A 9,831-nucleotide genomic window follows, 5' to 3' on the forward strand; every position below is an offset into this window, starting at 1 on the left:
AAAGGTCAGGTGAGCACTCAGAGCTCACACAGAGAAGGCAGTGGTCCACAAATCCGGCTGAACAACCTCACCAAGAACCTAGTCTACCAGCACTTTGATCTTGGACTTCCCAGCCTCCAGAACTGTGAGAAACAAAATATCCATTGCTTACGCCACCCAATGTATAGTATATTGTTATAGTAGCCCGAGCTGACCTGACTTGGTTTGATCATTTGATCCGCCACTCTACTCCTAGGTTTTCACCCCAGGAAATATACCGCCATACCGAGTCTTGTACACAAATGTTCTGAACAGTTTTGCTTGTCACAGCCAAAAATTATCAAACAACCCAAATGTCCCCAGCAGACAAACAACAATAAACAAATTGTGATATATCCATACGTTGGAATACTACTCAATAGTAAAATGAAACAAATTGTTCATATAAACAATGACTTGGATGAACCTCAAAATCATTATACTGAGTGAGAGAAATAGACCAAAAAAGTGCACACACTGTATCATTCTATCTTATAAAAACAGATAGATAGAAATGGCAATCTAATAGAAATAGATAGAAAATGCAATCTAACCTATGGTGCAGAAAGCATTTTGGTGGGCTGAGTGAGAAGGGACGCTTACATAAAAGTGTGAGTTAATTTGGGGGAGTGAAGATTATGTCCACCATCTTGAATGTGGAGATGGCCTCACAGACATATACGTGCCTAAACTTACCAAATTATACATTTTTAACATATGCAGCCTATTGTACATCAATTATAGCCTCAATAAAATTGTTTCTTAACTTAGTTATTGGAGAAATGAAATAAAAAATAAAAACAAGTACAAAATACAAACTTGTTTTTTAATTGATTCAAGTGGCATAAAATTACGCTGTCAAAGTGTTACAAAGTTCCAAAGTGATTAATCTCATTTCTGAACATATGTCTTGACAGACAGCACTGGTCCATGGACCACAATTTGAGTATCACCATTTTGGAAATTTACCTACCTAGACTGATAGTTGCTTTCTTTTTTTCTCTGTATCTTTAAGATGATCTGCAAACAAAATAGGGAATTGAATTTATTGCAGGTAAAAGTAGACAGTGATGAAATATTATAAATGAGCATGCAGGACCTAATAAATAGAGAAGTGAAAATAGGAATGGCTTGTCCTCCCCAGGACTGAGGGTGAATATCCAACCTTTTAAATTGTTTCCTTTTTATTGTTGGGTCTCCTTTGACTAACAAGAAAGAGTATTACATGTTGAGGCAATTCACTTGACTGTACCTAACCTGTCACTTTCTCTTCAATGCCCAGACTTACCTATCATTTGCCAAAATTCTCAATAACTGATATAAGTGCTTAGTATGTAAACATATTTATTCAACATTTACTGAACTCTTCCTTTGAGTAAAAGCTAATATGCTAGGCACCCATGCAGTCTCCAAAGATAGATTCTGCCTATGTGGGCGAGGTTCACATCTAGAAAGAGCAATTCCAAGACATTTATGCAGTACCAGGTAAAACCTGAGAATTGGCACCACAGATATACAAGGCATGTGTTATAGGACCCCAGAAGAAGAAGAAATGGTTCCTTACAAGAGGAGAATCAAAGAAGCCTTCAAGAAGTTGGGCTCATTTGAGCTGATTTTTGCTCAGAGCTCTACATGGGGGAACAGGGGCTCCAAAGAGGGATTGGGACCTTGCAAATCTATCAGGAAAATGGGACATGATTGTCCTGCCAAATACACTCTAATACAAGTGCTACACATACTGTACTATCCAATATGGTCATCACTAGCCACAGTGATGAGCCCTTGAAATGCATTTAGATGAGTTTTAAGTATAAAAAAACACACAAGAAATTTTAAAGATTTGGTACTAAAAAAAGATTATAAAATATTTCATTAATAAATTGTATATTGATTATATGATGAAATAGTAATATTTTTTCATTTATTTGGTTAAATTAACTAAATGTTTGAAATTATGTTCACCTAGGGTTTTTTCTTACCTTTAAAAAAATTTTTTAATGTTTTTATTTATTTATGAGAGACAGAGAGAGGCAGTGTGAGCAGGGGAGGGTCGGAGAGAGAGGGAGACACAGAATCCGAAGCAGGCTCCAGGCTCTGAGCTGTCAGCACAGAGCCCGACACAGGGCTTGAACCACAAACTGCGAGATCATGACCTGAGCTGAAGTCAGCCACTTAACCGACTGAGCCACCCAGGTGCTCCTTTTCTTCCTTTTTAAAATGTTGCTGGTAGAAAATTTTAAATTCTATGTGAGCCCGAATTTGTGGCTCCCATTGTATTTCTATTGCACAGCACTCTGCCAAAGGCTTAGAAGCCCAAAAATTACAGATACGACTGTTTCAGGAATGCAAAAAGGAATGACCAAATGGCATGTGATCTTCAGAAGATCCTGAGCCCCATTGAGTGAGAAATGTTAGATCGCTGTCAAAGGGTTCCATATCTTCTTTTCCTCCTTTTTTTTTCAAGTTTCAGATATTTATTAGTCAGTGTAAAACCCAACACAATACATCAACATGATTTCGTGCATTTAGAGGGGAAATATTCCCTGGATAAGTGGGCAATTGTGCGAATGGCTTCTGGAAGACCTTCATTCTAAGCAGCTTTATAATGAAACGTTTCATTTAGAAGTCTGGACCTTCTTTCTTCAGTTTGCTGTAATCTACATTCACTGAGTAGAACTTGTACTGATCATTGGGATCCAGTTTGTTCCAGGGTTCTGGGTTATTCTTCCTATCCCAACTGACATCTGGATTGAACAATGCCAGGCGCATGACATACATTGCTGCTCCAGTGCCTCCCGCTCCAATAAATACGAAGAGGGGGATCAAGCTCGGATGCTTCTTGGCCTGACTGAGGATCCGGCGTAACATAGCTGCGGGAGCGGCCTCAGCTACAGGAGCAGAAAAGATCAAATCTGCAAGGCCCAGGAGTAAGTAGTACTTATACTTAGGATGAACGGACGTCCAAAGTCACCCAGACCCTCCTACCTAAGCCTTTTCCTCTTTTTGATGCTGGTATTCCTGCTGGGATCTGGCCTAAGAAATCTCTTAGATCCATCCTAGATCCCTGAGCTTTTTATTAATATCACTGATGCCTCAATCTCAAATGTCTCAAACTAAACTCACTGGTCTGCTCCCAGACCCACTTCAGTGAACACTGGCATTAAGGAGCTCTGAAACTAGAACGTCTCTGTGGGCAGAGTTCCTGCCCGATCACTAGAAATGTGCTTTCACATCCCACTGCCTTTCCAACCAAACCTCCCTTCTCCTCTTCCCCCCACGATTGCCCAAAGTCCCACAGGACGGACCGTGATCCGACCTGAACCTTGCTGGTTGCTCTTTGGGTTAAATGGGTGAGTCTTATTATCAGCCTCTGAAACAGGTTTTCTGAAGCTGAAATATACAAACTGGTTCCTCCCTCTTTTGTTAAGAGGTCTCTTTCAGTAGGTTCCCTGGTTACTTTTCTTACTCATTTACACCTCTGGCAAAGCTCACTTCTCTGTTAATGTTAGCACATGCTTAGCACCTCACTTAAGCAAGGTGGTCCAATGGTGTCCATCAAACAGCTCCCCACATACCCTGGAAGAAAGCAAAAATCAGGAATAGCACAGAAAAAGGCTATACACAGGATTACATGTCTAATAACAGAAACTACAGAGGGTTTATTTACTTTTGAAAAACATAAAAGCTTGTCATTTCCCCTTATCTTTCCTGGCAGTGTGTCACCTCAATTGCTGTGGCATTCATTCATTCATTCATTCATTCTTTCGTGTTTCCACTAATTCAACAAATATTTGTAGAATACCAACAACACTGCAATGAACAGGATTGATGAAGTCCCTTGTCTCTCTTGGGGGAAGAGAGAGAGAGAGAGAGACAAAAGAACAACAAAGAAACAGCAGCAAGTGTATTTATACTTAAATCTCAGTGACAAGGAACAAAATGGTGAACACAGAGGGAAAGTATTTCAAAGAGGGTGAGTAGTTAGTACAAAGGCCCTAAGATAGGAACAAGCTTACAATATTTACCCTACACTACTTTATTTCCATGCTTCAACTGTTTTCTGAAAATTTGTCTGAATTGTCTAAGCCTGGATGCTACCGAAATGCCTATCACACACAGTGCCTACAACGCTAAGCAACCGTGGTACACAGGAAAGAACCTGGGACTTAGCAGAATCATTTCTTCAGGGATGCTGGGTGGCTCGGTCTACTGAGCGTCCAACTCTTGGTTGCGGCTAAGGTCACCATCTCAGGGTTGGAGGATCAAGCCCACATCATGGTCTGTGCTGAGCATGGAACCTGCTTAAGACTCTCTTTCTCTCTCTCTGTCTCTGTCCCTCTCTCCCCCCTCCCCAATTCATGCTCTCTCTCTCTCTCTCTCTCTCTCTCTCTCTCTCTCTCTCTAAAAAAATTAAATTAAAAGGGCACCTGGGTGGCTCCAGTCGGTTGAGCATCCAACTCTTGATTTCAGCTCAGGTCATGATCTCACAGTTCGTGAGTTAAAGCCCTACGTTGGGCTCTGCGCTGACAGCATGGAACCTGCTTGGGATTCTCTCTCTCTCTCTCTCTCTCTCTCTCTCTCTCTCTCTCTCTCTGTCCCTTCCCCACACGCTCTCTCTCCAAATAAATAAACTTTAAAAAATTAAATTAAATTGGGTGCCTGGGTGGCTCAGTTGGTTAAGCTTCCAACTTCAGCACAGGTCATGATCTCGCAGCTCATGGGTTCAAGCCCTGCATCGGGCTGTGCTGACAGCTCAGAGCCTGAAGCCTGCTTCAGATTCTGTGTCTCTCTCCCTTTCTCCCTCCCCTCCTTCTCCTCTCTTGTCTCTCTGAAAAGTAAACATTAAAAAATTAAATTAAATTAAAAAAGAATCATTACTTCATCCATTCAATGAATATTGATTGAGCACTTGCCTGATAACCGACACTACTCTTACTTAGACAACAACCACAAGTAAGACAGAAGACGTCAAGTAAGCAGTTACGAATCCACAGAATTCATATTGCAAAAGGTGTTGAAACCAAGTACCCCCAGGGACCCTGGGCACCCAGACAGCAGGCACCTGACTCGGGTTTGGAGAGTGAGGGAGGCCTTCCCGGAGGCGTTGCTCGGCCAAGATATAATGACAAGTAGGAGTGAAATCAGTGAGGAAAGGATTGGGAGAGGAAATAAAAGTGATGTATGGGTGAAAAGAATGTCATCGGCATAGGCCCAAGGTGAGAAAGGGCAGAGAACAATGGAGTCACATACAACTGTTATGCGGAGAGACACAGAGACCAACTGAGGCCACTGAAGCCGAATTGAGGGCGTCTTTATTACCGGCCGGGACTGCACAGAGTTAACACAGAACTCTCTAAATGTGGGTCCCCGAGCCCCGGGACTCAGGGCTTTTTATAATCAGCAAAGCAGGGCTGCAGGCAGGATAGAAGCAGAATTGAGCAGTTATTGTAAAAAAAAATTTTTAAAGGCTACAAAGTGATCAAGAGAGCGGCCCTTATCCTGGTATGCAGGACAGCATTTGTTATTTTGAAGGCACAATTTGGGCTGTAGGGGTTTCAAGGGAATGGCCAGCATCCCAAGGGCGAAGTCTGCAGACTGTATCATAATCAACCAGTAGCACGGGACATTAACCTTTGACCTCTTGTTTGTTTGTTTTCCTTGCACCTCAGGACAGTTATGTAGCCCTCCAAGTGCAGACCCAGAAGGCAAACTCTGGGTCAAGAAGGAAGGACAGAAGCTAACCTCGTGTATAACACAGCTATGGCATACGGCACCAGAAGAGAAAGAGGGGAGTGGGCGAGGGGTGGTAGCAAGCACTGGGTTTTGAAAGCCTTATCAGATGTTAAAATTGATTCTGAAAACAATAGGGGGCTGTGGAAGAGCTTTAAGGAGGCCACTGTTTGGGATCTGCAGCAATCCAGGGAGGCAATGATGACCTGAACTAAGCTAATGGCAGGGAAGACGAAAAGAGGGACTGAAAAGATACGTAGGAGAGTTAGCAGTAGCTGGGAACATAATACACATGAAAAGTGAGTGCAAATGGGAGGTCAGAGAAGAACTTCCGGTTTCTGGCGTGAACCGGTATTGCTGTTTCCTGAGAGAGGAAGCACAAGATGAGAGCGAGCTTTGAGGGACAAAGGAAGTTCAGTTAGAAACAGGAAGGGTCTGAAGTGCCTTGGAGGCCTCCGAATGAAGCTAAAGGGGTTGTGGGCTCTTGGGTTTGGAGCCTGAGAGAAAGGCCTGGCCTGGCCACACTAGACATGGAGATCCACTTCAGAGACACTGGGGATGCCTGGGTGGCTCAGTCAGTTGAACGCCCAGCTCTTATGACTCAAGTTATGATCTTGTGGTTTGTGAGTTCAAGCCCCACACTGGGCTCCATACTTATAGTGTGGAGCCTGCTTGGGATTCTCTCTCTTCCTCTTTCTCTGCCCCTCACCCACTCACACTCTCTCTCATTCTCTCAAAATAAATAAATAAACTTTAAAAAAATGTTTAAAGAAGACTCACAGCACATAAATAAACTTAAAATTAAAAAAAAAAAAGATTCGCGGCATGTAACAACCAGAAGGCTACTGCGACTCTTACTAAGTTGGTCCAGTGTGGTGATGAACACCAACCTTGGATTTCAGAGAGCTGAAGAATGAATTCAATGTGAGGAAATGGGCAACAGGATATACCCCTCTCTCAAGTGGCCTTAGCCCTGAAGGGCAAGAGAAAAGTGTTGTAGCTAAAACCCTTTGGGACTAGAAAACGAATTTTGGTGAAGATAGAAAAGAGCCTGATTAAAGGAAAGTAGGGGTGGCCTCAGTCACTGACTGATCATGAACTTGGGCAGGTCACATTTACCAAATGGGATAATAATTAGAACAACCCTTCAGGAGTCAAACAAAATAACATACGTGAAGGCCTTTGGTAAAGTGTCAAGTGTTATAGACATTACTGTTATTAACTAAGCAAAGGATTACTATTAAATTAAAAAAAATTTTTTTAGGGGCACTTGGGTGGCTCAGTTGGTTAAGCGTCTGGCTTCGGCTCAGGTCATGATCTCACAGTTCATGGGTTCAAGCCCCGCATCAGGCTCTGTGCAGACAGCTCAGAGCCTGGAGCCTGTCTTTAGATTCTGTGACTCCCTCTCTCTCTGACCCTGCCCTGCTCGCACTGTCTCTCTCTATCTCTCAAAAATAAATAAAAAACATAAAAAATTTTTTAAAAGGATTTTTAATGTTTACTTATTTTTGAGAGAGAGAGACAGACAGAGTGCAAGCAGAAGATGGAGAGAGACACAGAATCTGAAGGAGGCTCCAGGCTCTGAGCTGTTAGCACTTAGCCAGACACAGAGCTCGAACTTTCAAACCTCGAGATCATGCCCTGAGCCGAAGTCAGACACTCAACCAACTGAGCCATCACGGTGCCCTGGGATCACTATTACATTTATATAATCCAAATAGCCTTACCCTTATGTGTGTTTCTTCTCTATAACCAGAGGACATTATATCTTCACAGTGTAGAGGAAAAAAGAAAGACCAGAGCAAAACAGCTAGGGAGGATAATCAGGAGATATACCTGCCATTTTTCTGTTGCACATGGTGAGGTTAGTGATTTATTCTGCAAAGCAAATGAATCAGCAACCATTTCTTATTAATGGTAAACAGGAAAAAGATTTAAAACCTAGCAATATGTAGCCAACAGATTGTACATATTACAAAGGCAAATGTAATAATAAAGGAAGTAGAGTTCTATAAAAATTAAATAATGAAAATGGTATTCAGAAAGCCATTAGCAAGGAACTCTGATGCTAGGAAAAGTAGCACTTTCAATGTAAGCAAAGACCTTTGCTTTTAAAATCCTTAATGAAGAGAAGTCCAAAAAATACTACTAAAAGCTATGAGAAAGTCTTGAAAATCAGACTGTCAATACACACACACACACACACACACACACACACACACACAATGATCCAGGCTGCGTTGATGTCCATAATGGACCCTGAAGTCAATACCATGCATGTTCATTAAATGGCTGCAAACCAGCACTAAGTGGATATATAAGGTCCACTTTGTGTGTTTACGCTGGTGTGCGGAGTTTTTTTCTTGTTTAAATGAAAAGCCCATTGCTAGCACTAAAGAATTTCAAAATTTCAGATTCTGATTTAAAACTACAGCCAGAGGACTAGAAAACAGTATGGAGGTTTCTCAAAAAATTAAAAATAGAACTACCCTTCAACCCAGCAACTGCATTGCTAGGTATCTATCCAAGGGAAACAGGTGTGCTGTTTCGAAGGGGCACACGCACCCCGATGTTTATACCAGCGCTTTTGACAATAGCCGAAGTAGGGAAAGAGCCCAACTGTCCATCGACTGTTACTCAGCAAGCAAAAAGAATGAAAACTTGCCATTTGCAACTACGGATGGATGGACCTGGAGGGTACTCTGCTGAGTGAAATTAACCAGTCAGAGAAAGACAAATATAATATGACTTCACTCATATGAGGAGTTTAAAACAGATAAACATAGGGAAGAGAAGCAGAAATAATACAAAAACAAGGAGGGGGACAAAACATAGGAGACTCTTAATTACAGAGAACAAACTGAGGGTTGCTGGAAGCGTTGTGGTGGAGGGATGGGCTAAATGGGTAAGTGGCATTAAGGAAGCTACTTGTTGGGATGAGCACTGGGTGTTATACCCAGGGGACGAGTCACTTGAATCTACTCTTGAAATCATTATAGCACTGTATGCCAACTAACTTGGATGTAAATTAAAAAATAAATTTAAAAAATTTTAATAAATAAGTAAAATAATCAACTTGAAAAAACTAAAACTAAAATGACAGCCAGCAAACATTTTCCACGGAGTTTCCAATTGGCTCTGGCCCCAGGCTTTTCTTCTCCAGAAGTATCATGCTCTCTACTCCTTTTCCCCCCACCTTCTGTATCCTTCACAAAGTTACTGCCAACAACGTAACTAAGTTCAGTCATTTAATTTTTTATCCGAGCTTTAGTTCCCTAAAAAGGCATCTGTATTTCCAAGTTATCTCATGATAAAAAGGAAGTGTCCACATTCTGTAAGCAAATGAGACCCTGATTCTCTTTAGGGAAGGAACAGGAGGCTCAGGTCCTTGAAGTCACCTCCCACTGGGGGCACCGCCCTGGGCGATGCAAAAGGTCCCCCAGGGAGTAAAACTCCCCTGTTGGCTCTCAGCTCACTCCTCCAGATTTATTGAAATTGAGTCTCGGGTGGTTCCCCTTTCCTAAGGGCAGGCTTCAGTGGTGATAAAGTGAGGGAGAATGCTACGCAGGGGGCAGTGAGCCCAGGAGAGAAGAGTGTGTAATCTTTGCCAACCTGTGCCAAAAGGGCTCTGAAGCAATTCCATAGATGTTGGTTTTTTTTTTTAAATGTTTATTTATTTATTGTGAAAGACAGAGAGTGCATGTGCATGAGCAGAAGTGGGGAAGAGAGAGAGAGGGGAGAGAGTATCCTAAGCAGGCTCCACGCCCAGCGCAGAGCCTGACATGAGGTCAATTCCACAACTGTGAGCTGAAATCAAGAGTGAGACACTTAACTGACTGAGCCACCCAAGAGCCCCGATGTTGACTTAATAAGGATGCAAAATAGACTTAGTGGGTTTTTTTTAAATTTTTTTAATTTCCAAAAGAGTGGTTTGGAGAAATCAGAACTAAAATAGAGTTTTGTTTTATTTCTAAAACATTTTATGTATATTTTGTCAACCTGCTTTAATGATAAAATAGCAATTCTGTTCTTAATGTGAACACAAATATATTTAATAAAATGGCATTGTAGAAGCCTTAAGCA

The 9,831-nt window shown here is 41.8% G+C and overlaps 1 pseudogene; it reads right to left on the reverse strand.

Annotated features, from left to right (window-relative positions):
* Window positions 1-2,468: 2,468 nt before the first annotated feature.
* On the reverse strand, window positions 2,469-2,955 carry LOC115273745 (annotated as a pseudogene).
* Between the last annotated feature and the right edge of the window lie 6,876 nt (window positions 2,956-9,831).

The sequence above is a fragment of the Suricata suricatta genome, chromosome 2 (genome assembly GCF_006229205.1).
Source record: "Suricata suricatta isolate VVHF042 chromosome 2, meerkat_22Aug2017_6uvM2_HiC, whole genome shotgun sequence".
NCBI classification, from domain to species: Eukaryota; Metazoa; Chordata; class Mammalia; order Carnivora; family Herpestidae; genus Suricata; species Suricata suricatta.